At 41.1% G+C, this 26,569-nt stretch overlaps 1 protein-coding gene across 4 annotated transcripts in view; it reads right to left on the reverse strand.

Moving 5' to 3' along the window:
• The window catches only part of Tspan5 (tetraspanin 5), a 168,757-nt gene that overhangs the window by 133,210 nt on the left and 8,978 nt on the right, over window positions 1–26,569 (reverse strand). The window lies entirely within an intron of this gene.

Consider the following 26,569-nt stretch of genomic DNA (forward strand, 5'->3'; position numbering starts at 1 on the left):
CTGTGGGTTCTGGGGAAAGCTTCAAACAAATGGTAAACAACTGTGTTTTGAGAGTCATAGGAACCTGGCTTTGATGTAAGAGCGTGAGTCCAGTTTGGGATGGATGGTTTTGTCATGCTTTTTAAAACATTCAAATGAGCATGTTGGGTAGGGGGAGTTGATCTGGAGTTTAAAAAGAGCTGTGTGAGCTCTAGAATTAAAATTTGAGACTCAGTAACCATGGGCAAGGAAGAGATTCCAGAAGAGAGTACAAAGTATAGAAAAAAGTGCAGCTTGGGATGATCATTGAGGAGCTCCAAAAAGGAATGGTAGGGTAAAAGAAAATGAGTCTGCAAAAAGGAGAGTGCTAAATAGAATTTAACAAAATTATAAAATGGAAGGATTAAGAAAGGAGGAGACTAGGCAGATAAGAGCTTCACTGAGCGCTAATATGAAACAGAAGATCTGAAAAGGGTCAAAATTCTGACAATTGAACAAAAAAGATAAACACCATTTTACTTCTTTCTCTATTTTTCTTTTCTTTCCCCTTTCCTTTTTTGGAAAGGGGGTATGACCAGTAGGGAAAAGAGAAGGTTTTAGTCCCCCACACTGATCTGTAAGAGGTTAAACTACTTAACCTTTTATCAGTGAATAAATGCTTTTGTGTCTGGGTACCAAACCTATCTAACTTTAAATTGTCCTCTCCCAAGGGAACTGTGTGAAAGAATCTGCTTATGTACTTAACAAGTCCTATTGTTTCTTCAAAGCCTCTGAACACTGGAGAAGATAGCTGGACACCACTTCAAAATATCACTAAGACATCCTCAGCAATTATAGCAGGTGAATATTATCATTCCTCTACTATCCCCACTGACAACAGGGATTTAATTACAGAGTCAAATAAAAAAAGGAGCATCCTAACAATAAACCTATAATAATATCCTCTGTCCCATTGCAAAATTACAGTTTGGATTATTTTTTAAATCAAAAGTCATAGTTCCAGAGATTACAAAACTCTCTTTACATATCAGTCAAGAGTATAAACTAATCCTTTTAGGTTTACAATGCAAAGAATTGATTTTTAACTTTGTAATTATGTGAGCTAAGAACTCTTGGGATTAAACAAACATTGTTTTCTGACAAGCACAGGAATGGGCCTCAGCTTAGGGAGATGGCCCTCAGGAGATCCAGACCCCTCTTCCTGAGGGAACCCATCCCTCACCCTTTGGTGGCTCACAGTAGTCATACAAAATTGGAAAGTGCAAATTTGCATACAAATTTATTAGAATACAACACACACACACACATAAATACGCACACACAATCCACATTCACATCCTCTGAAAGATTTAATTTTATCAACTGATGGAGGACACATTCTCCCGGAGAAAGTTTGGCAGTCAGTTATTTAAGGTAAGTTTATGCAAGGCAATATTCAATTAATATTAAGACCCTAAAAATATCTTCTTTGCTGTCTTTGGAAATTATGAAATTGGTTCCAGTTACATTACCAAATTGAAAAAGTAGTAATACAGGTGTGGTGGTGCACACCTATAATCCCCATACTTTGGAAGGTTGAGGCAGGTGGAGGATGTCAAGTTTGAGGCTAGCCTGGGAAACACAGCAAGAGCCTGTCTCAAAAAAAAAAAAAAAAGTAATAAAATCATTAGCCATATATATATATTTCTCCAAATCCTTATAACAACATTATTATTATAATTATCTCTGTCTTATAGATGGAATATAAAGATGACACAAATCCTGCCTCTTGTGACACAAATTGAAACAGAAACTTTAAAGAAAGAAACCACAATGCTAGGAGTTTCTCTACCAAACTAGATGGTAGACTTCTATGTTAGGAGAAGTTTCAGGTGCTGTTGGGATGGAACGTAAGTACTGCATGAAGATGACAAAATGTCAAAAATGAAAGATACTGGTTTCCCATATCTTATTAATTACTTATTAAGTAACATTTTATTACTGAGAGCCCTACAAGAAGTTACGTTATTTAATTTCTGTAAGGAGGTATAAAATTTTAGATATGGGGAGTGCTATTCACATAAAGCTACAGCAAACATTTTATAAAACAATTTCCCACAGTACGTAAGAAAAAGTCCTTTTAGTCAAACTCCCCTGCTTCTGAAATCAGCTTGATGATAGTATTTGGAGAAACTAAAAGAATAGTAACTAATATTAATTACTTCTCTTAATGAAGCAGAGCCACAAACATTAACTTAGCCATTAATTTTCACATGTCCCTGAAGCAAGCAGGAGAATCCAGTCTTTGATAAAGGGAAAGAAAGCCAATGTTACACAGTGATGGCAGCTCACTTCCTGAAAGTGAGTTAAATTTCTCATATATAGAGAGGCAATCATAAGCATATTTCTAAACAAAACCAGTAATTACTCAGTTCCCCAAAAAACTAATCACTAAGAATTTGCTCATTCCAGATGGCAAAATATAATTGGGAAGCACTGAGCTCTAATAATGACAACAACCAAAATAGCTAACAATTGTTGAGCACTTATAGAGAGCCACACACCCTTGTGGACATTAACTCTGAATCCTCACAGTAAGATTGTGAAGCAGATATTACCGTTCCCACCAATAAGGAAACCAAGGTCATACGACTTGCCCAGAATCACACTGATTGTTCAGTATGATTAGGAGTCAGTTTGGTTCCAAGACCCACTCCGTGACTGCAACATTACCCAAACAAGATATGACTTGTTTTCTTATTCTACCCAAGATCATCTAGTCAACATCAAAGTTACTTCACCAAGGAGAAGAACCAAAAGTCCCTTAGGCTTTATCCTTTATCCCCTAAACCTCTGATAAAATGCAAGACCAAGTCAGATCTAGTCCACTGGGCCCTAAATTACTCACATGCCATTATCTATCTTTAATGACTTCATCCACCCTACTCCCTGAATCCAATTTCCTCTTGAAACATTTAATAGCTTCTTTGTGAATGAACTCTATTAGTAGCATTTACTCATTCCTTCTGAAAACCATGTGTTTAAGAGCAAGAGAATAAGATGTCCGAGTTTTATGCTTACTTCAAAAACTATATACCTTCTCTCAAAAAAAATAGCTTTGCCTAGTTATATGTATGTCAGGTAAGTTTTGGAAGAAATTTCATATTACCTCATACTTTTAAGCTTATAATGTGTTTATAAGAAATAAAGCAGTAAAAGTAGAAACACTTCATATCGAAGTATCTCTAAAGGATTTCCCAAAACCCAATTATTCACTCATTGCAAAACCACTTGCTACTATATTTATCAAGGTGTGCTTCAAGGATCATCCACATGAGAATCACCTGGGGTAGCTGCTGACAATACAGGTGAGACCTAAGGAATTCCAGTTTCCTATGAAGCAATCTGTCTCACTCACAAACAGCCCAGGGACGTCTACATGTTCTAAAGTCTGAGGGCTAAGGGTGTTGCTCGGTGCTAGAGTGCTTGCCTATCATACATGAGGCCCTGGGTTGGGTCCTCAGAACTAGAAAAAAAAAATTAAATAACAAAGTTTGAGAACTACTGAGTCCCTTTGATGTACCAAAAAGAACACACAGTCGGCAAAGAGCTTATTCCAGCCTGGATTAATTGTTCTCTAGTTCCACCCTCAACCCTGCCCCATTATTCTCTGCACAACAAAGGGGTCCTTTTAAGGCACAAGTCAGATCACATAATTTCTATTCAAAACTCTCCAAGAGTTTCTCCCTTCCCCCAGTGGCCACAGCCTGCGATGACCTCCTATATCACCCTTTGCACTGCATTCCTCCCACTCAGCACAGCTACTAGGCTGCCTTTTCCCCACCTGGCTAACCTGCCTGGTGCCTTCACACCAGGTAGGTTCTCTAGACCTGGATGGCTCTCCTGCAGTTATCCGCATTTGCACAGGATTCTTGCTCCACATACATCTTCATGGGAGGCCCTCTCCAGCCACTCATCAAGAACCTGTCCCATCCCCTCTCCTGCCTGACCTGAATCTCTTTAGCACTTACCACTCTAACATATTTACAATTTTGCTTATTTGTCTGTTGCCACCATTCTAGTGCAAGCTTCACGAGAGCAGGTTTTTGGGGGTTTATTTGTTTTGTACCCCAACAGGCACACAGCACAAGTCCCTCAGAATCTATGGGAAACTGGTTCCAGGACCCCTAAGACACCAAAATCCTCTGACATTCAAGTCCCTTATATAAAATAGCCTAGCATTTGCATAGAACCTACACGTACTCCTCCAATACTTACATCAACTCTCGATGACTTATAACACCTACTACAATGTACATGCTATGTAAATAGCATAGACAAAAAAGTCTGTACATGGTCAGTACAGATGCAATTTCTTTTCCAAATATTTTCAGTCTATTGTTGGTTGAATCCATGGGTACATGGATTGTGGGGGAGGAGGAGTCTGTATTTACTGAATGAATGGATGACTATCTTATAAATGTTCAAATAAAGGCTATTTGATTAAGGCAGCATTGCAGGAATCTAGAGGAGAGAAATACCAGTTCTTCATGAGGGCTACCTACCTCTCCCACAAAAGATGGCCCATGCTGGGTTTTGAAGGAAGAACAGAGAACATCCTCTAAGAAAGGAAGGATATTCTGTGAACCAACTGGCCTGCAAATCTTCAGAAATGCCATTGTCATGAGATACAAGGAACTCATTCAGATAGAGGGGGTCTAGAAAGACATGACGCCTGGGTGTGAGGCATGGTCCTCTGGATCCTTTCCCTCTGATAAGGGCATTATTGAAAGAACATGAAGGGAGACTATGGGGAGTTCCTTTCTTTAGTATTCTTGCAACTCTCCTCTACATTTGAAATTATTTCAAAAGAAGAGGTCAAGGAAAGACAAAAGGACCTAGACTAACATGAGTAAAGGCCATGCATCAAATAACCTACCAGTGAGATGCCCAGTGAATAAAACCGTAAGGACTATGTCTTCCAAATATTTCTACTTCCCTAGCTCCCAGAAAAACTTGGGGCCTATATCGCCTTGGCTTACAGTCAGCCCAAATATGGTTGTTTTTCTTTAAGTGTAAATGCAAATAACCTCCGTGGAAAACAGTAGAAAGGCAGCATGAAGCAGAACACTTGTCTGTATAAACTCTGCTGTAAATGACACCTCTCCTCTCCCTTCTCTACAGAGAAGAAGCTTTAACTCCATGAATTGCTTTAACTCAAAGCATACTTTTTACATAAAAATAATGATGGAGTTGGAAATAGAAAAAGTAAATCTTTGGACTGGACTGCTGTTGTGAGCCAGAGAGATTAAATACAAAACAAGGGGGAGAAAGCAATAGAACTAGGTTATAAAGGAACAGATTGACATAGACTTTTTTTTTTGAAACTGGAAGTTGCAGGCAACACTGAACATCCGTCCAAGCATCTACGGCTCCCCTGACAGGTCAAACCTCATTACAACAGACATCACAGCAGTAAGAATCTCTGAGCAATCGAAACCAGGCCCAGATAATAACCCCCTTAACTCAAGCCGTATGCAATACCTAACAGTGGTCTCCATTTCAATCACAAAAGCACAAGCACACAAAAGAAATATACTGAGTGATCACTCCCTGTACAAAAGGACTCATCAAAAGTCCCTTGGTCTTCCACAATAAGATATAGGCTAGTTTTAAAATACAGGAAAATAAAAAAAAGAAAAGAAATAAAAAATACAATTCAGGAAAAAAACAAAATTAACTACATGCAACTTTGGAAGGACAGAGCTACATACAGTACAACTAAACCATCACCAAGCAACTAAAAGCAGGCCCATGTTCAATGTGACAACAGGAGAGTCTACAGATGGATGCAAAGCATCTCCCAAGTCCCCTACTTCCCTCTGCATGTGGATCCGCCACACTGTCTGGTATTGGTTCGCTTTCATTTGAATTTTCTTCCAAAGTATTTAAGTTGAGAAATTCTCATTTTAAAAATGTGGAGTTCCAGGTGCTCCTGGGAAATGGTTAGATCTGGCAACACAAGCACAACAAGTCCCTGATCAACCATCAGCGCTGGAGGAAGGCAGTTCCCATTTACAGGGTGGAAAACTGCTGGGCCCTTTGCCACACTCTCCTTCACTCCCTAAAGCCTCCCCAAAATGCTCCCTCAATGGCTGTTTTCTGCCTTGTCCTTCTAAATGTATAAATCTGCAACTTCAGCTTTAAAAAACAACAATAAAAAATCCGAGTTTGGTTAAACATCAAAGCTGAGCTATATCTTATATATTCTGTCCTAACAAGACTTCAGAGAGAAAGCATGCATGAGCTAATGTTATATAGAAATTACTTCAACCTTCCTCTAAATGCATTCTCATAAGCCTCACTGGCAAAGACAAAGTTTATCATCTCTAACTGAAATTCCTTTGCCTTGGAAATCACGGTGCTTTGAATGTCTCTTAGCTTATCAAAATGTGAAGTCATTTACTTCTAAGTGGACTCAAAACCATCATAGCTATTTTTACCACAATTAAATAAAAAGAAAGAAAAAAGAGATGTAACTCCGTGGATGCACAAAACCCTGGGTTCAATTCCCAGCACTGCCAAAAAAAAAACGAAACAAAACAATAAACACACTTATATGTGATCTTTTAATTGAAACAATTAACAAGCATAATTGCCCTAAACTAGTGAAAGAATAAACATTACAAACTGTTTCTGAACTATTTCACAAACTTTGACTATAGTCTACATTACATACATTAACCAGGATATCTTCAATCCCACAGGGATGATTTGTGGACACAGGTCCTCGGCCATGGACAAGCACCAGCCACCTCTCTGTGCCAAATTATAAACCCTGGCATAAAGCATGTTTAAACTTCAAATTATAAAAAGATACAGCTAAAGTAAGAACTGATTAACAAAACTGGTCTTATTTCTAGCTGAAAACACAATAGTTAAGACCCAAACTGGGATTAAATACCCCACCATGCTTAGCCATAAACAGAAATACTTCTTTTAACAAAATTACTCACCACTAGCAATAGCTTAAAATCCAAAAGACCTGGCAGTAATTGCTATCCTTTTAGAGGAGACTGCTCTATAATCAATAAAGTACAGTCCACCTCACCATCTCTTGCCAACTCAACCTATATACCACCATCTTCGGCAAACCCTACAAATGAAGACAAACAAACATAGCAAGACACACACTAAGTCAAGGTGTAGCCTATGGGGTGGGAAGGAATGAGCTACATTTTCTATTTAAGAACAATATACACAGAAACTCTTATGAAAGATATACCCTCATCAGTACAATGAGTAATAACCCGTCCCAGGGTTGCTGGGAGTGTTAAGAGAACAGTCAGAACAACGAGTCTACCAGTGCCCACCACATCAAGGGCCACTGAGAAATAGAAACAAACATTACTGCCAGCCTTGTATCGTTTTGATATACTGTCCTAAATTGATGATAAATTATGTTCTCCTAAAGGCAACATCCTCATCTCTGTCCTGGTTTTCAGAATGAAACACTGAGTACCCAAAGCACATTCCATTACTATCAATTTAAGTTGCTGCTAAATCTCAAAAGTCATTAATAAAATGTGATTTCTCAAATGGTTTATGGTCAGTCACTCTAAAAGGTATTTAAAGGAAAGAATTAGCTCTAAGCCACTATCCAAGTGGTAAAGATTTATCAAAATAATTATCAAGTTCAAAGAAAATCCCTAGAACAGTAAAAATGCAAGATTTGAGAAACATCAATGAAGAAAAAGACTGGAATTATGCCCAAAGACATAGCCCATTAATGAATGAAAGGAAAATAAATGGATGAGCAGCAAATGAATGGTATGTTGCTTCATGAACTAGTACTTTCCAAAAACAAGGAATTTTTTAAAAACCAGACACTGCTATACTTGAGTCATTGTTGAACTGTCTTGTCAGGTGATAGGTAATGATGACCTTATAAAAGTACCCAACTAACCAACCCCAAAGTTCCTCTGAACACCTGCCATTTGCAGGAAAAAACACTTGATGCATTCCACATGGGTGGAGACAGTATCTGGTCTTGTGGAGTTCACAATCTAGGGGAAAGCAAACGAACAAGAAACCAGGTGAATGGTGGCCTCTCTTCAATAGTCTAAGAGTTTCAAGAGTGCTATGCCCAGGTAGGGTGCAAGAGTGCTCAAAGGGAATGAATGAGGACAGGATAAAGGCCAAAGGGAGGAGACCCTAAAGGAGGCCCTGCAACTGTCATGGGTAGAGAAAATATGACCTGTGTTCTGCTTCAACAGACGTAGCAAAACTTCTATTCATTCCTTGCTCAGGCTCACACACTACTCCCTCTTATGCTTTCATACACCTGTCCCTTCTCCCTTGGGCTGAGAGCTCCAAAGTACAAGATGCATCCAAAACCAGCTTGTACAGCCCCAGACAAGCAGGTTCTGTAAACATCCCTGCACTGAATGAGTAATACGTAAGGTGCAAGGGCAGGGGCCTCTCATCCCCAGACACCGAGACTGCTCACAACTAGAACAGGTGGTGTCCACGCAGAAGGGAGCACCTCTGTCCTCCAGGACAGCCTGCTTAGATCACACTTCTCTGAGCAAGCATCTGAAGGGCTCTAATCAGACAGTCATTTTTTTTTTTATTCATATGTGCATCCAAGGCTTGGGTCATTTCTCCCCCCTGCCCCCACCCCCTCCCTTACCACCCCCTCTGCCCCTCCCTCTCCCCCCACCCCCTCAATACCCAGCAGAAACTATTTTGCCCTTATTTCTAATTTTGTTCAGACAGTCATTTATTACTGGGGAGTTGAAGCCATCCTTCCTTTGAAATGAGGCCTGGTGCCTTTTAAAGGCCCTGCAAAGGGCCAAGCAGGGTGGTGGTGGTGCACACCTATACTCCCAGCATTTAGGAGGCTGAAGCAGAAGGATCCTGAGTTCCAAGCCGGCCTGGCCTATAAACAGTGAGACCCTGTCTCAAAAACAAAACAACACAACAACAAAAGTCTTCAGGGCTAAGGACTTCAGGAGGGCAGAGCACAGGTGCTCAGCACACATAGCAAAGGAGGGCTCGCTGGGAGATGCCAGAGAAGGGAATGAGAATGAACGTCTTCCTCATGGGTCTCCAACACTCCCATTTGCTCACTGGCTGACACAGCCAACTGGAAGGCTCAGCTGATGAAAGGCATTAGCACACTTCTGCTGGATTATTTCTGGTTGTTGGAGAACACAAAATGCCAGAACTGGAAAAAAAAAATCACATAATTATCATTACCTCATTTCACCTTTCTCTTTAGCCAATCCTGATTCTGCCTGTTGTAGATATTTAACGGTTAGCAAAACCTTGGAAAAAACTTTGCTGAATCATTCAGCTGGCACACAGGGGGCGAGGCCTGGGCATCTCCCACACTCAAATGCTCAGGTGGTTCTGTTTTCCATGGAAAGCACTATGCACCCCTCACACAAAACCTCAATGCTGAGGAAAGTGAGGAAGAGGACCATGACAAAGTCCACCACCTGAGCCTTGTCTGCTCAGCCTAACAGCTCACAAATACCCGGCCTTCGCCATGCATCTTCCATCCCTGGCCCTGGGTGGCTGGGCCCAGATGGGCACGCACTCTCGCCAGTGTTTGTGTTGTCTGTTTTGTTTCCTGGCATCTCTTCCTGGCTGTGTGGGCCTCCACCAGGGAGGCCATCTCCATCCTGGGATGCCTGGGCCTGTGGGGCCCATAGGAAGGAATCCACCACATCAGGTCTGGTTCAACCTCAGCTTTGGCCCTGAGAGGGACTTTTTGCTGTTGTTATGTTCTGAAATCTCAAACTACAGAGTGTGATAAGAATGATCTTCAGATCAGTGTCACAAAAAAGCCCTTTTCCTCTGACAGGAGCAGCGATTTGAAAGTGCCTTGCAAAGCATGTTCTTCTTCCATTCTTCAGAGCCTTCCCCCAGATGGAAGTGTGTCACAGCCAAGTCAAAGAAGAAGAAACTGAATCTCCAGGGGCCTAGGCCATAACAAACCAGGGCCTTATGTGTCTTTTTAGGTCTTCGTTGTTTTAATTCAACAAGATCACCCTGGCACTGTCCATACCTGCTCTATAAGCCTGGCAATGGACCCCTTTACCTGAATGGCTTCACACCTTGGGCTTTAAAAATGAACACCATCCATGCTACCACTCCAAATTACCACTCCTATGAAAAGATAGGAGAATACTATTAGTAATTACATGGGGATTACAGGTAGAACACAACATGGCCATGGAAAACCAAGTCCTATGGAGCACTTTAAAGTCCATGTCCTGGGTGGTCACCATCAGTGTCACATTACATGGAGGACCCAACCCCTTAAACTGACTGCATAGTGCAAAATACAGACAATTGAATAATCACTTGAATATGTAATGAGGATCTAACTTAATATGATGGTGTGGTATGATGACCTGGGTGGTATGACAGAAGATTTCAAGGGTTAAACTAAGTGGAAGATGGGGCACCAAAGGGAGAGAGTAGGAAGAGAAGAAGGGGAGAATAAGACCTCAATGTGGCCCTGGAAGAGGAAAGACAGACAGAGATAGGTTCAGGCTGTACTCCAAGTGGCAAGAAGCCCAGAGGTCACTTGCAGGTCAGAAATGTCGTGATCAGACAGAAATGAAACAGGACTATTCTGGCACAAGATGAAACTCGGACCACAGGGAGGAAAGGAGGGGACAGGCTGCAGGAAGCTGGTGCAGTGAGGAGGGTGGAGGCTTGACCAGGGTGATGTTTGTGAAGGGAACAAGACAGGGCAAAGAGTGAGGTAACGTCCCAAAACCCTGGCAATGGGGGACAAGGGTACCATGATTCTGGGTCAGCTAGAAAATGGAGTATGAAGCTAAGACAGCAAAGCAGGTCCCTTCTGTAACACTAAATTGCCTTAGGTGGCCTTGTGATGTTGTCCCCAGCGACAATGTTAAAATAAAATGCAAATGCTACCAGAGTTTTCCCGCATTCCCAAATCAATGAATCTTTCAGCAATCTAAATAAAATAGGTTCATCTAAACAACTCAATAATTCTCAGTGTTTGCAGCAACCTGTTCAGTATATCACCCAATAATACAACTGAAGATGAGGTTATCAGAGTTCTGAGTCATAGAGGAAGTTGGCTTTTATCTTTAGAGATAGCATTCAACTCTCAGATCATTTTTAGGATTGAAAAGCTTAAAATCACATCTGGTCCCCATTTATATCATTGTTTTGAGGAACAGTTTTGATTTTAAACAGAATTCAAAATGACGGGCACTCACCTCGTGAGAGAACCTGTTAAACACAAAGGAATGGTAAAGGTTACAATGGCCATAACACCTGGTACCACTCACCCCAAAGACTGGATTGCTGTGAAATACATCACAAACAGAAAAAGGAACACTGTGTGGTCTCTTCTGTAGGACTCCCATTCCAGTTATGAAATGACCAATCACAGTAAAAATTACTAACAAAGTAGGCGGTATCATATCCTCCACTCCAGAAAGTATTAGCCTCTTCTGGAACCCTGACAAGTAAAAATATATTCACGCAAGTGTCAAGAGCTGTTCACAGGGCCCAGGTGGTGGGGGGGGCAGAGGGGTGGAGCGGGGCAGCTCTCCCACAGGCTATTTCTACAGTAAGTGACCACCAGGAAAATCTTTGCCCAGAGGAAAATCTTCTGTGATCAAAGTCTGGATGATAGCATATAATGTTCCCCTATCTGACACTGTCACATTTCAGATTTTCTAGAAAAGTTTCCATTTCATATGCAAATACTGTCAACCAACACACACAAAAATGTACTTCTTTTCCTTTTCAAGTAACCAATCATATTTGCAACAAAACTCATTCGTTAAATGTGGTCAATCTGTATATAACTGTTTGCTTTAAAATAAATCCATGCATGGTGGGAGAGGATCCTTGGTTAGATGCTTTGTCCCAAATTGAATTTCTAAAAACATATAGTCACCTTGCCTTTATCTTACCAGACACTCAATATAGGGTTCCAGGAAGTATCCAAGAGACATAAAGGACGGATCTGTGGTTGGGGAGAAAAGATATTCTATTCTAGCCACGCAACATGGTGACAGATAAATCTCCACAGATGAAGACCAGAATAGAGTTGGGAAGAATTAGGTGGAGAGGATTAAAGGATTGCAGGGATTATAAACCCACATGAAGGGGGCAGAAGAGACAAAGGAGGCACACTCTTTGGAAAGTCCTTTAGGTTTGAACTAAATAGATCACAAGAGTCACAACCATCTGCTCCTAAGGACTTGCTCCACAGGCTGGCCTGCCAACCTTTCAGGGTGAGAGAGGGCAGAGCAGAAGAGAAGGAAAACCAAGCATCCAGTCATTTCCTGTGACCCCGAATCTCCACTCCCACATTCCCACATCACAGACAGGAGAAAATATTAGTTCTTACTTGCTGAGCACTTTACAGTTAACTAAACACACTCATATTTTCTTATTTAGTCATTTGTACATTCAAAACGATTTATGGAATGCCTTCCAGGAGCCAGGCATTACCAAAACTTAGGATGAAATCCAGTACCCAGTTCCTGTCCCACAAGGATCTGAAAGACCAGTGGCCTCTAATCAACTGGTACCTGCTGGTCATCATGACAAGAGACCAATGGAGGCTCAATCCTGCCAATGTAGCCCTAAGTGAAGATGGGATTTACTGACTGATGCTTTTTATCTTTTCACTCCTGTTAAAATGGTTGCAATGGTGGACCTAGCTCAACAGAAACAGCCCATGTGATCTGGCACCTTGTAAAACTCACAGTTTAATAGCCAGCTTGTACTTCAACCATTTAAGCTCACCTTTGATTTATCCTTTAGAAAACAAACAATTTGCTGTGAATCAAAGACCATCCAGTGGAAAATAAGGTGCAGAAAGAGAGACTACAAAACAGATTGCCTGGGGCCAAAATGAAAAAGCCACAGAGTGAAAGACCAGCACTTTTAGTGTGTCACGGCACCCGAAGCTCCCCACCCCCATGTCATCCAACTGGCCAGAAGTTTTATGATAGATTTCAGTATGGTTTTTGTTTTTGTTTGGTTGATTTGTTTTTGGTTTTGCTTCTTACTTTTTGAAGAACTCATGCATGCTAAACACATGCTGTAGCTCAGCCTTAGGTGTGTTTTTGATGATTCTAAAATATTTCTGGAAAACAGCTATAAAGAAATATGCTAAAGGACATCATTTAGAGTCCCCCAAAAAGATAGGTGAGGGTAGAGGAAGTTTAGAAAAAAAAAAGCAAAGATATTCTGGAACGAACTCTTGCAAGAGAAATAGTAACAGCCAGGCAAGGTAACTCATGCCTATAATCTCAGTTACACAGGAAGCATAGGTAGGAAGAACACATTTCAAGGCTATCCTGGACAAAAAAGTTGGGAGACCTCATTGTTTCTTAAATCAAGCCAGACGTGGTGATGCATGTCTGTAGGAGGATAGCAGTCCAAAGTCAGCCGGGTCAAAGCGTGAGACCCTATCTGAAAAATAACTTAAGCAAAAAAGATGAGGGGTGTAGCTCAAGAGGTAGGGCACTTTCCTAGCAATCGTGAGGCCCTGAGTTCAAAACCCCAGTACAGCCAAACAAAAGAATAACAATAACAGCAGCAGTAGCAGTGGTTCACTGGGCCTGAGCTAAGTATTTGCACTTGTGACCTGTTTACTCGGTACAAAATTTTTATGGTAGATACCACACATTTGATATGTTATGGTGGAAACACCTTTGAAAGCAGAGATAAGCAGAAAGGTACAGGGTCAGGAAACACAAATAACTTCACACTTGACAACTCCCCATGCCTCACTTCCCAAGGGTGATAAGAAAAAGGACTGAGTGACTCTGTTCACAGTGGACTACAGCACAGCAGAGGGGCCCTAAGCCCAGGGAACCTGAAACCCCTCTGTTTGGGACTGAACATGGGTGCAAAAAGGCAAGAGGTGACTGTAAAGGTGCTTGGCTTGAATCCCATCCAAACGAAGAGCAATGTGGACATTTAAAACAGGCGAGCATGACATGCAGTTACCACTGAAGAAACCTGCAGTAGAGCGGGGAAGATGGAGTGTGAGGAAGGAAGGGAGGGACTACCAACAGGAAAGGGAGAATGGTGATGACCTGAGCCGGGGCAGGGTGGTGGGAGCAAGGGGGTTGGAAAGCACAAGCATCAAGTCAAGATGGAACACAGATTACTGCTCACAGTACCAGTGTGAGGTCAGAGGGTACAGACTGCACAGAGGTCACCAAGTGTCCCGGATGCTGGCAGAAAACCTAAGACTCTTGGGTTGGAGACAAACAGCTCATTACTCACAGCCCAGCAGTAGGCACCATGCCAACTTTGTGCCAGTTTCCCCAGCTCCATCCCCCACAGAACAACACAGAGAGGGCTCACACACAGAACTGTACTACAAGCGAGGACTCCAGAGCTAGGGAACCCGAGCATGTTTTAGCAGGCCTCTGTCTTCCAAGGCTGTCTGCTACGCAAACATCCTTGAGAAGAAGAAAGCCCAGAACAAAGACAACCTGTACCTCAGTCGCAAGATGCTCTCAGAAACACAAGAGACTGTGGAGAAACTGTCTTCTAGCACACTCACTTTTACCTACAAGGAAACCGAGACTCAAAAAGCTTAAAATAAGGCAGGTAACACAGTTAGAAAGCAGCAGAAATGAGATTTGAACTCAGACCTTATGATGCCAAGTCCCACTGCCTTCCACTGCTCAAAATCCGGGATAAGACGCAGTAACCCCTGCTAGGAGGAGGAGGGTACAGGAGTGATAACACAACAGATCCTCCAGGCTTTCCTGCAGGAGTCTGACCTAGCTCACTCAAGTAGGCAAGGCATAGATTAGGGCTGGTAACTTCACCTAGCTATAAAGATAGAAGTTCCCTGTGTGTTATCTTTCTCAAAAATGGGGAGAAGGTGTGACCCTGGAGGCTGAGACAGGGAGAATCACAGTTGGAGGCCAGCCTAGGCAAAAAGTTCACCAGATCCTATCTCAACAGAAAAAAGCTGGGCAAGGTGGCACATCCCAGCTACAACAGGAAGTATAAAATAGGAGGATTGCAGTCCAGGCTGGTTTAGGCAAAAAGCAAGACCTTATCTCCAAAATAACCTCTAGCTGGGACTAGAGGTGTGGCTCAAACAGTAAGGCAGCTGATGCCTGCCTACAAGCATGAAACCCTGAGTTCAAACCTTATTCTCCCACTCCCAAAAAAACCAAAAGGAGTGAATATGATTGAAGTGCATTATGAAAATAGCATAATGAAACCCCTTTGTATAATTAATACATGGTAATGAAAAATCAAAAGGTCAGACAGAACTGGGTACTGGCAGAAGGCAATTAGGTTCCCTTGGTGGATCCATGTCTCCTGGTAGTCCCTTCCATATCCCTGTGAATTTTTAGGTTTTATCTGAGGATGCATTTAAAATGTTAAAGAAAAGTTCATGTTAAAACATAAGACTTCATCTAAAATACTTACAATAAAACAATCTCTATTAACCTGTGCATTTAAACTAGCTAACACCTCATATACAGAATTAAAAGAAAAGGAAAATGGTGAAAATTTTGGATCATAGCCTCTTCATTTTGACAACAAATATAGTGGCTCAAGAGTCCAGGAAATTGTGGACAGCCTGCTACTAATTCACCAACAGTCCCATAAGGATGTACAATTTTTATGCATTAATTAAAAATAGTGGAATAAAAGAACTTACTGAAGAGGAAAAACACCACCAATAGGATAACTGCTTTGAACACGAATGGCTGAGTGTATCAGTGGTTTTCCAGGTCACCATCACTGGGCTTCGGCCAATTGTGAGTATGGACCAGCTAGAAAGAGCCCAGGTATGGGGTTTCCTGGGCCAGTCTGCAAGGTCTCCAGGCACCTGAGCTGTCCTTGTCACATTGAGGATCCCTCTCCCTGGGCAGGGAGCATCCCAGCTCCTTATGAGAACGCCTACCACCCCCATAACCTGGTAGAACTTACAGCAAGTGGAACTTATCACAGCACCATAAATACCTGAAGCCATTCAACCTACACCTTGGAATGCCTGCCCTTGCCCCTGCTCTCAAAGCACACAGCATGGCTACACTGCCCAAGTCGAGCATCTGACACATCCCAGACAATTACGCAGTTCACAACCTAGGCAGCTGTCTGCATCGGTCCTCAGGAATAGGGGATTACTTTCCCACAGATATTTCCCCATTAAACTATACTCCCTCAGCCTGGAGGATCACAAGTTTGAGGCCAGCCTGAACTACATACAGAGAACCTGTTTCAAAAAAAAGTCCACTCCCTGAATTCCTACATTCCAGCAATCAACAGTTTTCACATGTCATTAAATGAGCAAAAAATATTATTCCAAATTAAGTTCTGACCAAATGCCAAAAAGATCTACCTTGGAAACATAGGAAAGAGGTCTCAACATCTTACTTCCTATATCTGAGCCCCCGGAGTCCTAGTGTCATCCAGACTCTTCATTTCAGGCCCAATTACTCTATGACATATTATTCTGGTGGTGGAGGAAGGAGCAAATCACAAGTAAACACACTTTGTTAGATAAATCACAAAGAAAAAGCATCGTTCTAAACAAATGCTCTTTCTGGACTCTTATCTGCTACATAACTCTTAATTCTACATGCTTCTCTCAAGCGCCTGCACCAGCATGGAAGGACTCAGCAGTGCCTTTTTCCAATGGGTTGGTTGACTGATTTCTTGAGAACAATTCATTCCAGAAATTCTGAGAGCACAATCAGAAGTGATCCTCCCCAGGCCCACTTGTTTTTGAGACTGGCTGGTCCTGTCATCCTTAGTTCTGCCCCACCTGCCTTCACCTGGCATTTCCTATCTTCACCTCTTCTTCAGAAGACATGCATCTTACCCCTGCCTGGGCTGATGAGGCTTCTAACATCATGTGCTCCTCTCACTGCCACTAACAACACTGGACTTCTGCTCTACCCTGGCCAGTGTCAGGTTTTTCTTGTTTCTGTTTATTGGCAGTACTGACGTTTGAACTCAGTACTGTCTGCCACTTGGTAGGCAAGTGACACGTGACTCTTATCATTTGAGCCACACCTCCAGCTTTTTTTGCTTTAGTTATTTTTCAGATAGAGTTTTGCGTTTTTTGCCTAGGGCTGCCCTTAGATTGAAATCTCCAACCTCTGCCCTCCCCCCCCCCCCCCCCCGGTAGCTGGGATTATAGGCATGCACTAACCTGCACAGCTTCAAGTGTCAAATTTTAACAGAATACAATTCTTGATAAAGGTTCCATGGTCTCCCTCAGTTCCTTGGAGATATGCTGACCGGAGGCTCGTAGGGTTTGAGACACCCACCATCACCTTCCTAACCACACTCTTTGGAAGGTCTAGGTAGTTATGTCCTCAACAGGACACACCTGAACACATTTAACTGGATACATATTCAACTTAAACACAATACACTTGTATCAGGTCTAGATTTGACTTTTCCCTCCTTACAAAGTGAAGAATTTGCACACTACTGTTTCTACTATCAGGAGACATGCAACTCCTAGGTCAGAGACAAAGGACTTCACCTTCCACCACACAGTCGGCAGCATCAGCATCATGCTTGCGTCAGTCCCCAACCCCTAAAGCCCAAAGGTGGGGACCTAGGTGAAACTGCATGCCTCAAAACTATGGGGCAATGCCGGGGGGCTCTACTGCTTCAAAGCACCCAGTAAGACTGATCTTTGTCCTACAGAGAGATATGACATCATCCCCGAAGGCCACTCACCACACACAGCCCTAAGCAATGGGCCAGGTCATGAGCGTTCTTGGCCCACCCTCTAAGACATGGAGGAGCACAGGTGATGTGAGAAGGAACTTCCCAAGACTGGTGTGTATTCCCAAACTCCCACGACCATCCTCATGAGGATCACAATCCCAGCACCTCCTCCCGTGAACCCCACTACACTCTTCCTGTCACAGATCACAAAAACAGAGGATTGTGCCCATCGGAAAAGGACTCTCAAACACCCCACACTTAACTCTTCTCCCCAACAGCAAATCCTTCCCTCAGAGTGGTGTCCCCACCCAGCTCTGCCTCTTTTCCTCCTGTCTGTTCCACCCTTCCACACTGACAAACTTGCCTGTGTTTAGAAGTAACACTAAAAAAGGAAGATACAAATGAACACTGGAACAAAAAGAGAGATGCTGGTCTCAATCTAGCAAAACTTTCATGCCAGGAATCTTCAGTGTATTGTGAAGGAAAGAGAAATCACTTATGATAGCTCAGAAAATGAAAACCAATCAGACCAAATTCCACATGGCAAATGCACACACTCTGAAAGACATCAACATTGGAGAAGGAGGCAGCTTTCGTTCACTGTAACATCAGTGTTTCTCAGACCTGGAATTTACTTCTGAGACAACGAAAAACAATTTAAAACACCAGCTTCCTCGAAGTTCAGCAGCTCATAAACACCATTTGTTTAAAAATAATTGTAAGCATGCAAATACAAATTCAATTAGAGAATTTGTAATTATCATCAGAATAAATTATGTATTAATAAATTAAGCAACTTCATAAAAATACCTACTTATGCAAAACAAATTTTTGCACTGGTGTCTAGATGGATGCTAATTTTGTTCCTAAGCTAAGAAAATTACTTTAGGTTCCATCGAATAACTTATTTTGATAAATAATTACTGGAGACTTACTTTATTTTAGGTAGCTTTTGTAGGCATATTTATATGTGTTAGTTTACACAGACTATAATATTTTGCATATACTACTGTTTAAAATAAATAGGTAGGTCTATAGCCTCAACATGACCCTCTAGGAAAGACATGAGAAATGCTAGAATTATAGTTCAGAACAGAGGGTGGCCAGGCCCAGGCAGGGTGGCAGCCACAGCTAAACATGAGCGAAAATGAGGGTCACGGGGAGGGAAGCAGTACAGCTGCCTTAGCTAGAAAACCCTCAGGACCAGGTGCCAAGGGAAAGGATGGAGATCTGGTCTCCTCCTGTGACAGAAGGACAATGGGAAGTGACATGCTCTATCATAGAGAGTGCACTTCTCTATCAAAGTAACATTACATTCCATAAACCAAAAGTTTGCAACCTTATGGGAAGTCAGTATTGGCTACCTTACTGCCAGCCAACCTCCGCTGAGCTCTCACCCTCTTGGGGCTATGTGGACATTGTATCACTGATCTTTGCAATGGTCCTAGAAGTATTTCCAACCCTTTTTTTTTTTTTAATGGTACTGGCATTTGAACTCAGGGTCTTGCACTTGCTAGGCATGTGCTCTACCACTTGAGTCATGCCTCCAAAAACTGTCCTGCACTTTTTGCCTAGGACTAGCTTTAAACTACGATCCTCTTACTTCCTGCATAGCTGGGATCACAGGCAGGCACCACCATGCCTGGTCCAGTAGGTCCCATTTTTGACAGTGCAGAGTGATGAGATAACTACTCATGGTCACCCAGCTTGGAGGTATCAAGGCCCAAGTGTAGTTGAACACAGGCAGGCTCACTCTTAACCACAGTCCTTGCAATATTCTTTGCCTAGCCTGGGAGAGTGGGAAGATGACAGAAAAAAAGACTAAGTATCCCTTTATATATATATACACACACATATATCATCTTGTACTCTCTGGAGCTCATCAGTGCAAAACAAACAACAAAACAGATTCCATGGCTATCTGCACTCAATAATAAAAAACCAAATCTGACATATGTGAATTTGTAGATTCTGTTTATTGCCACAGAATCTTCAAACCCCTAATAGCTTGTTTAAATGAAGTATGAATGATATTAGAGATGACAAAGAATTTCAAATGATGCTACACCATGGAGCTGAATGTATTCAAAATACAATTGTATGTGCAAATTAATTGGAAACCCTGTTTCTGCTAACTCAAAAGCTACATATGGAGTCCATATGAGGCAGGCACTCATTCCAAAGCATGATAGTAATACATAATAAATAACCTCAATAGTTACTTCACTAAAGCAAGGTTGATGTCAATCAAAATGACTGTGCCAAAACTATTTAGTAGAACCAAATGGACTCAAAGACCTGGGACTTGGCAACTTTTGAGGTGCATACACCCTACCATCAGTGCCAGCCAAATGTCTGCTTCACCCCAGTTGAATGAGTAACTGGTCCCCAGATACCTTCTACACTGTCCCAGCTAAAACTCAGCTCAAGGGAGAAAACCACAAGGACTCCCACTGTCCCCTCTGCACTCTGTTCCCACCAGTGAAGCTCAGACCTTCTGAGGTCTCCAAGACGCTGAACTGTTTGTTTCCTGTTTAATAAACTGGGGGTTTTGCTTAAAATTCTGGCTGGGAAAAAAGAAAGATTCCACTATTAGAGGGGAAGGTAGGTAGGAAAAGAGAGTGATTAAAAAGCAGGGGTCTAAATGACTTTTAGTGTCCTTTTCAACATATAAATCCTAAGATTATATAATCCAGACTGCAAAAGACCAATAAAGCATAGTTCTAACACTCAGGCCCTGAAAAGACTGGCCAATGAACGACGGATTAAATATTTGCACAGGCATTCCTATTCAAAAGAATTCCAACCTTCTGTTCTTCCAACAGCAGGTTAACCTTTTTGAAAGAATGAGAAAGATTTAGGTTCCCTAAAGCAAACGCTCTGTCTTCTCAATTCTGGAATTAAAGTCACAGAGAGAGGGGGGCAGGGAAGGAGGACGTTCCATAGGAAGGGCCCTTACAATTAAAAACTGCATTTTGAAAGATTCTTAGCAATAATTAATGATCTGCTGGTTGCCTCCAGCTATGACGTAATAATTTTGTAGTTCAAAGAGTTTATTTTCTAGTCTACATCTAAGAACTGAAAATACAATAGTCTTCTTTCTGTGTATATCATAGATACCCAAACTGATCTCCAGATTTTATTTTTAACATCAAAAAAGTTTCATTTAATTTTCATATTTGTGGTATACTGTGATAAGATTTTACTCTCTTACCAGGAATGAAAATATTTAGAGGTCATACAGCAATTTACATAATTACTCAATCTTTTTTTCAAAGAGAGAACATACATACATTTTTAAAAGTTTAAAAATATAGATCAGTACTTAAAAGCCATCAAGGATATATACTAATAGTGTATTTTTTTAATCTAAGGATGTATAGCAATATTTAAATTGAATAAATACATACATATATCACAATAGAGAAGAGGTATTTTAATACTTTTGGGGGGAGACCCCCATCCCTTTACTTTTCAAATATTGATCTGCATCTTAAGGAAAGGTAAGTAAACTATATTTTCAAACTTTTATGCAATTGTTTCAAATCCTCACTGGATAGCAATTTTAAAACTCTCAGAGCATACTGTGAGAATACTCAGGATTATTAAATCTTACTCAAAGAAAAAAAATGAAAATGCCAAATACAGTTATATCAGCCAGACATTTCTTCATTCAATTTATTCTTACAAAAAACAACAGACAAAGCTAAAAGAATTGGTTCCAAAGAAACACTATTTTCCTTAGGATTCCAGTTATGAGATTAGGAGACGAATAAGACTTCTTCTCCATGAGTTGCTGTGTGAGCAGTTGTTACCATCCTTGGATAAGTTGTGCCCAGGAAACCCCAGCTACATTCTTCTGTCTACAGAAGGTCATGGTAAAAAAAAAAAAAAAAAATCCCAAACTAAGAGCCTGGTTTCTTGAGTTTTTGTGTCCCAGTTACTTCACACTGCTAACTCCTTCCTTTAAAGTACAGGGTTTTTCAAATGCCTACTGGAGATGTATTGATTTTACTCTGTTTTTTCTGGTTGAATGAAATTGATGTTTATTCACAAAATATTGCTCTGTATGTTGAAAATACTCATTCTCAATGTTATCCTGGGGGGCAGATGCTAATAGAGTCAGAAGAAAATGCTTAAAAGCTGGTGGTGCAATGACACAGTTTTCCTTTACAAAGGAAGTGTGGCCTGCTAAATTCAAATCCTCATTCGTGACTACAACTGAAACTCTAAATGTGTGGGGCTTTGTTTTTGTTTTGGGGGTGCTTGCTCACGCTCTCAACAGCATTTGAGGACTGGCAGAGTGGCTCAAGTGGTAGAACAAGCACCTGCCTAGCAAGCATGAGACCCTAAGTTCAAACTCTAGTGCCACCAAAAAAAAATAACAATAATAATAATAACATTTGAGTAGTTTCCAATTTCGATACAGCTGAACCAGAAGAAAGTATCATTGAAATCGTACTGAATTTCTTTTCCTTAAAAAAGCTACATTCATGTCGCTGTACTGTTCTCACAATAGAAGAACATAAAGAAAGTGTCCTAAAAATGCATCAAATAAAAAGACTCATGCCAAAGAGGAATATACAGTTAATGCTAAGGAGGAGAAGAGGAAGAAGCCCACTGACTAGATTTCCTAAGCATTGAAGATTAACTTCCTGTTAGCCTGCGATACAATTGCTCAAAGCCTTTTCCTTTTTATACCTAAGATGTAACCACTCACTGGGCCTGGGGTTCCCAATTTCTCAGAAGTTGGAAGGGATGCCCTTGTTCTGCCCACTCCCACCCCACAGGAAACAGAAGATGGAAGAGGCAAGCATTAAACACATCCCCTCAACCACTTTACCTCTAGTGATCATTAATAGGTTTTAGTTAAATGCATGCCTTCTATGAATTACTTAAGCAGTGTTTTCCAAAGCAAGATCCCCAGCACTCCAAGGTACAAGAGGAGATAATTTCAAAATACAGCAGTAAGTAGCCTAGAATAAAAAAGTTATTTCCTTTCAGTTCTTACTCTCTGCTCTAGTCAAGGAGAAAGTCTCCATTCAATGGCAGACTGTCAAACACTCAGTGCACTTGTTAACCTCAAAGAAACAGGCCTCTGACTAAGGCCCACCAGCAGGCACCGATAGCTACCTACAAGTTAATAAGCCATATTATTGTCATTGCATGCATTTGAATGGTGATATTTTTAAACAGTACATTTAAGGTTCAAAAACCAAAGCCATTTAAAAGAAAAGAACAAGTTTGAAACAGACTGGATATTTGTGACTCAAAATGCGACCAGTGGACTAGAAGTTATCAGCATTAGCTAGGAGCTTGGTGAAGGCACAGCCCACATCTCTGGTCCCTCTCTGCCCTACTGAATGTAACTATGTATTTTAAAAAACAGCCTCAGTGACTTGTATGTACACAGAAACCTGAGAAACTATAGGCAGGCATAACCCCAGTTTATGGGTTTATCCAAAACCAGGTGGGTAGTTTGCAAGTGACTGACCTTGCAGTCATCAGGTAGCTCTTGATCTTCCAGACACTGGTAAAAATTAGCTAGTGGAGGTCAGGAAGACATGGAGGTGTCTTGGTTTGTGTTTTCCCACTGGGAAGTAGCAACCCATCCCTGGGTGGTAAGATGGGCAAATGAATCTAAACCAGCACTTTAGAGTGTGTTCCTGGTAAACTAAAGATTATAGCTGAGCATGATGGTGCACATGTGTAATTCCAGCACTCGGGAGTCTAAGGCAGGAGGATCTCAAATTCAGAGTCAACCTGCACTATACAGTGAGTTCAAGACCAGGCTAGGCTACCTACTGAGACCCTGTCTCAAAAAAAACAAAAGATTTCTATCAATATGCTTTTATAAAATCCTGATATGCTACATACATCATTCTTTTTTACCAATGAATACTACAGTAAAATTCTACGTAACCCTCCCCTTCCCCTTCAAGAGCAGGGGTTTCAGCCTTCTGTATGGGAATGAGTGACAAGTCTCCTCGCACCTCCTGTTTTGCATGCCCTGGTCTTTTCTCCCAGAAAAGTGAGTGAGCCTGTTAGAGCAAAGGTTATGCAAGGAGAAGTGACAGCTTGTGCCTTCACCAACAGATGGCAAGCACTCATAACATCCCACTATGTCACTCATCCACCAAGATAAGTGGCCCAGTCAGTCAATGATCCAGGTAGTTCAGGCCGAAATCCTAGCTCCGCATCTCCTGGAAGAACATACAAGGAAAAACCCAAGTTATCTGCATCACAAACTCTATTTTCACCTTCATAATAACCTAAAGAATGTATCTGAAATACAGAATAAAACAATGGTCAATACATGCAGATTTATGATACCATAAAAAGATGAAGACATATAATTACAGCCATATAGAGCGCTCCAGAATACCCAGAATTAGCAGATGTTAATGAAGTGCTTTTACCCCCTTCCCACCCCCACCCCCAGGTATATGAGGAGTGACTCTAAATGGGTGAAGAAAATGTGAAAAATGAACAAAAAACAATAGCTGTAAATTCATGGTCTGGTCTCCATTGTAAGAATTACTGGCTATTCAGACAATGAAAAGAACATTGTGAACACTTGCTAGATATTTTTCTCCTTTAGTTATTTTGAGAATGTACTTATCTAGGCAGAACATTACAGAGAACAAAAAACTATATGTTACAATGTACGATTATTTTAATGGTTCTGAAGGAAGGTAAGGGGAAAACAACCCCAAGATATAACGGTGGTGAGAAAAACAGAGTAATAATTGCTAATGCTTATGGAGTATTCCAACAGGTTTCTACAAATCAACTCCCCTCACCTTCATCACTCTGAGATACATCTTTTGTCTTATTTCTCTTATTAATAATATTGTTCAGGCTAGGGAGGTAGCTCAGTCACAGAGCTTAACATGTATAAAGCCCTGGGTTCAATCCCCAGCAACCAAAATAAAACTGCTGCTAAACATGCCACTTTGAAGATGACTAAAGACTGCACTGGAGAGTATGTAAGTAACACTTCCTGGTCATAAGCCTGGAAATGGAGCTGAGTTCAAATCTAGCCACTCTTAAAGCCCAAATTCCTTCATAGCAGACTCTTCTGCCTGCTATCACCAGAGCACTCAATGCCAAAACCAGGACACATATTGATTCTGTATCGTGCCATATACAGAATTCTCCTAAAAGATCAATGGCCTGGGGTTTTCAGCTAAAGGGCTGGGCTACATTGAGTTGTTATAGCTCAAACAGGAGCACTAACTTTGCATCAGCCATGAGTAGAACTACCCACTTAGCAGAATGAAGTTTTAAGGCTGCTCAGGGAGAAATATTAACACTGGGGAAAATTTTTGTTGGAAGCAAAACATTATACTTTAGTAAATGATTAAGTCAAGTGTTTCTCTTTTATTAGGACTACTTAATTGAGTACAAAGCATTAAAATAGCTGGCCTGAATATTTATTAGAACACCAGCTGTTCCCTCCAGATTTCTAGAAATTCATGCCTTAGTGCCAAGTATAATTTAGAAAAAAAATTTTGACAAGTAAAAGAACCCTATGTCATGTAATACATATCTAAATAGTAAATAGTACCTGGAAAAGGTATAAAATATCACTCTGCCTTCTTGACAAGGGGAGCCAAAATGTTTGCCATCCATTTCCAAACAGATTTTGTTACTGAGCTTTGTGATTTTATACTTAAAATTTATACCTTGCAATTGGTAATTAACAATCTTTTATGTACATATGGATAATATGTACATAAAATAGTGTATAAGCCCTGTAGCTTATTCGGTATTGGGTTTTTTTGTTTATTTTTGTTTTGTTTTATTTAGGAGTGGTGCTAGTCTCAATAAAATGTCTCAGAGAATAATACAGGTTTTTATTTAAATATTCATTTCTTTCAAAAGATTCCCACTTTAGGAACTCAGCTACAAGACAATTCTTAAATTTTTGGTGGTACTAGGGCTTTAACTCAGGGCCTAGAGCTTGCTAGACAGATGCTTTACCACTTGAGTTACACCATCAGCCTAAAGAGAGCTACAGGGAGGGAGGGAGGGAGGGAGTCAGGACAACCAGGACAAAGGAACAGAAAGTCTACTTCTTCAAAATGTCTGTCAAATGAAGAGCTTGCTTCTACCACTATATGATGATAATTTTCAGCATATTAATTGCAGCACAACAAGTTCTCTTGAGAGAGATTTTCTCATTTTGTTTTCAGGACTTGCAGGTTTAAAAATAAACTGGCACTTTTGGATTAATAAAAAATTCCATAAGGGATTAAATAGGCCACATGTTTTTCCTTGTAAGCAAAAAGCAGGAGCTTCATGTGTTGGTAAAATCTTTGGTCACACTCTATACCACCCATGTGTCCCCTTCAGAGAGCAATGGGAGAGAGAAGCTACATCTTCACTACCCCACCACATGAAAAAACCAAAGCTTCTCAACCTTGACTAGGTACCACAGCTATCTGTGGGGCTTTCTTTAAAAAACACTATTTCCATCCAAGAGGGATCTACTGAACCAGATCCCCCAGTGGGAAGACTAAGGTTTTCCAACTTGCTAATGCATTTGCACAGCGGTGCGATATCAACTAGTCCTGCGGAAGCCACCCTGAGTTAGTGAGAGAGACTTCCCACACATAGAGTTGAGAGATAAAAACCCACAGAGGCAGGAAAAATTTTAAAATGTAAAATGTTTTACCTTAGTCATCAAGATTCAAAAATACCTAAAGGCTAGATTTTTTTTCCTTATTTTAATTCAAGTAATACCCCTTTGCCACAGTTTGGGAGTCCCCCCCAAAGACCCATGTACTAAAAGTATTAAAGGCTTGGATACCAGCTTCTAGCACTATTGGGAGGTGGTAGACTCTTTAAGCAGTAGGGGGACCCC

The sequence above is a fragment of the Castor canadensis genome, chromosome 9, assembly GCF_047511655.1.
Source record: "Castor canadensis chromosome 9, mCasCan1.hap1v2, whole genome shotgun sequence".
Classification (NCBI taxonomy): Eukaryota; Metazoa; Chordata; class Mammalia; order Rodentia; family Castoridae; genus Castor; species Castor canadensis.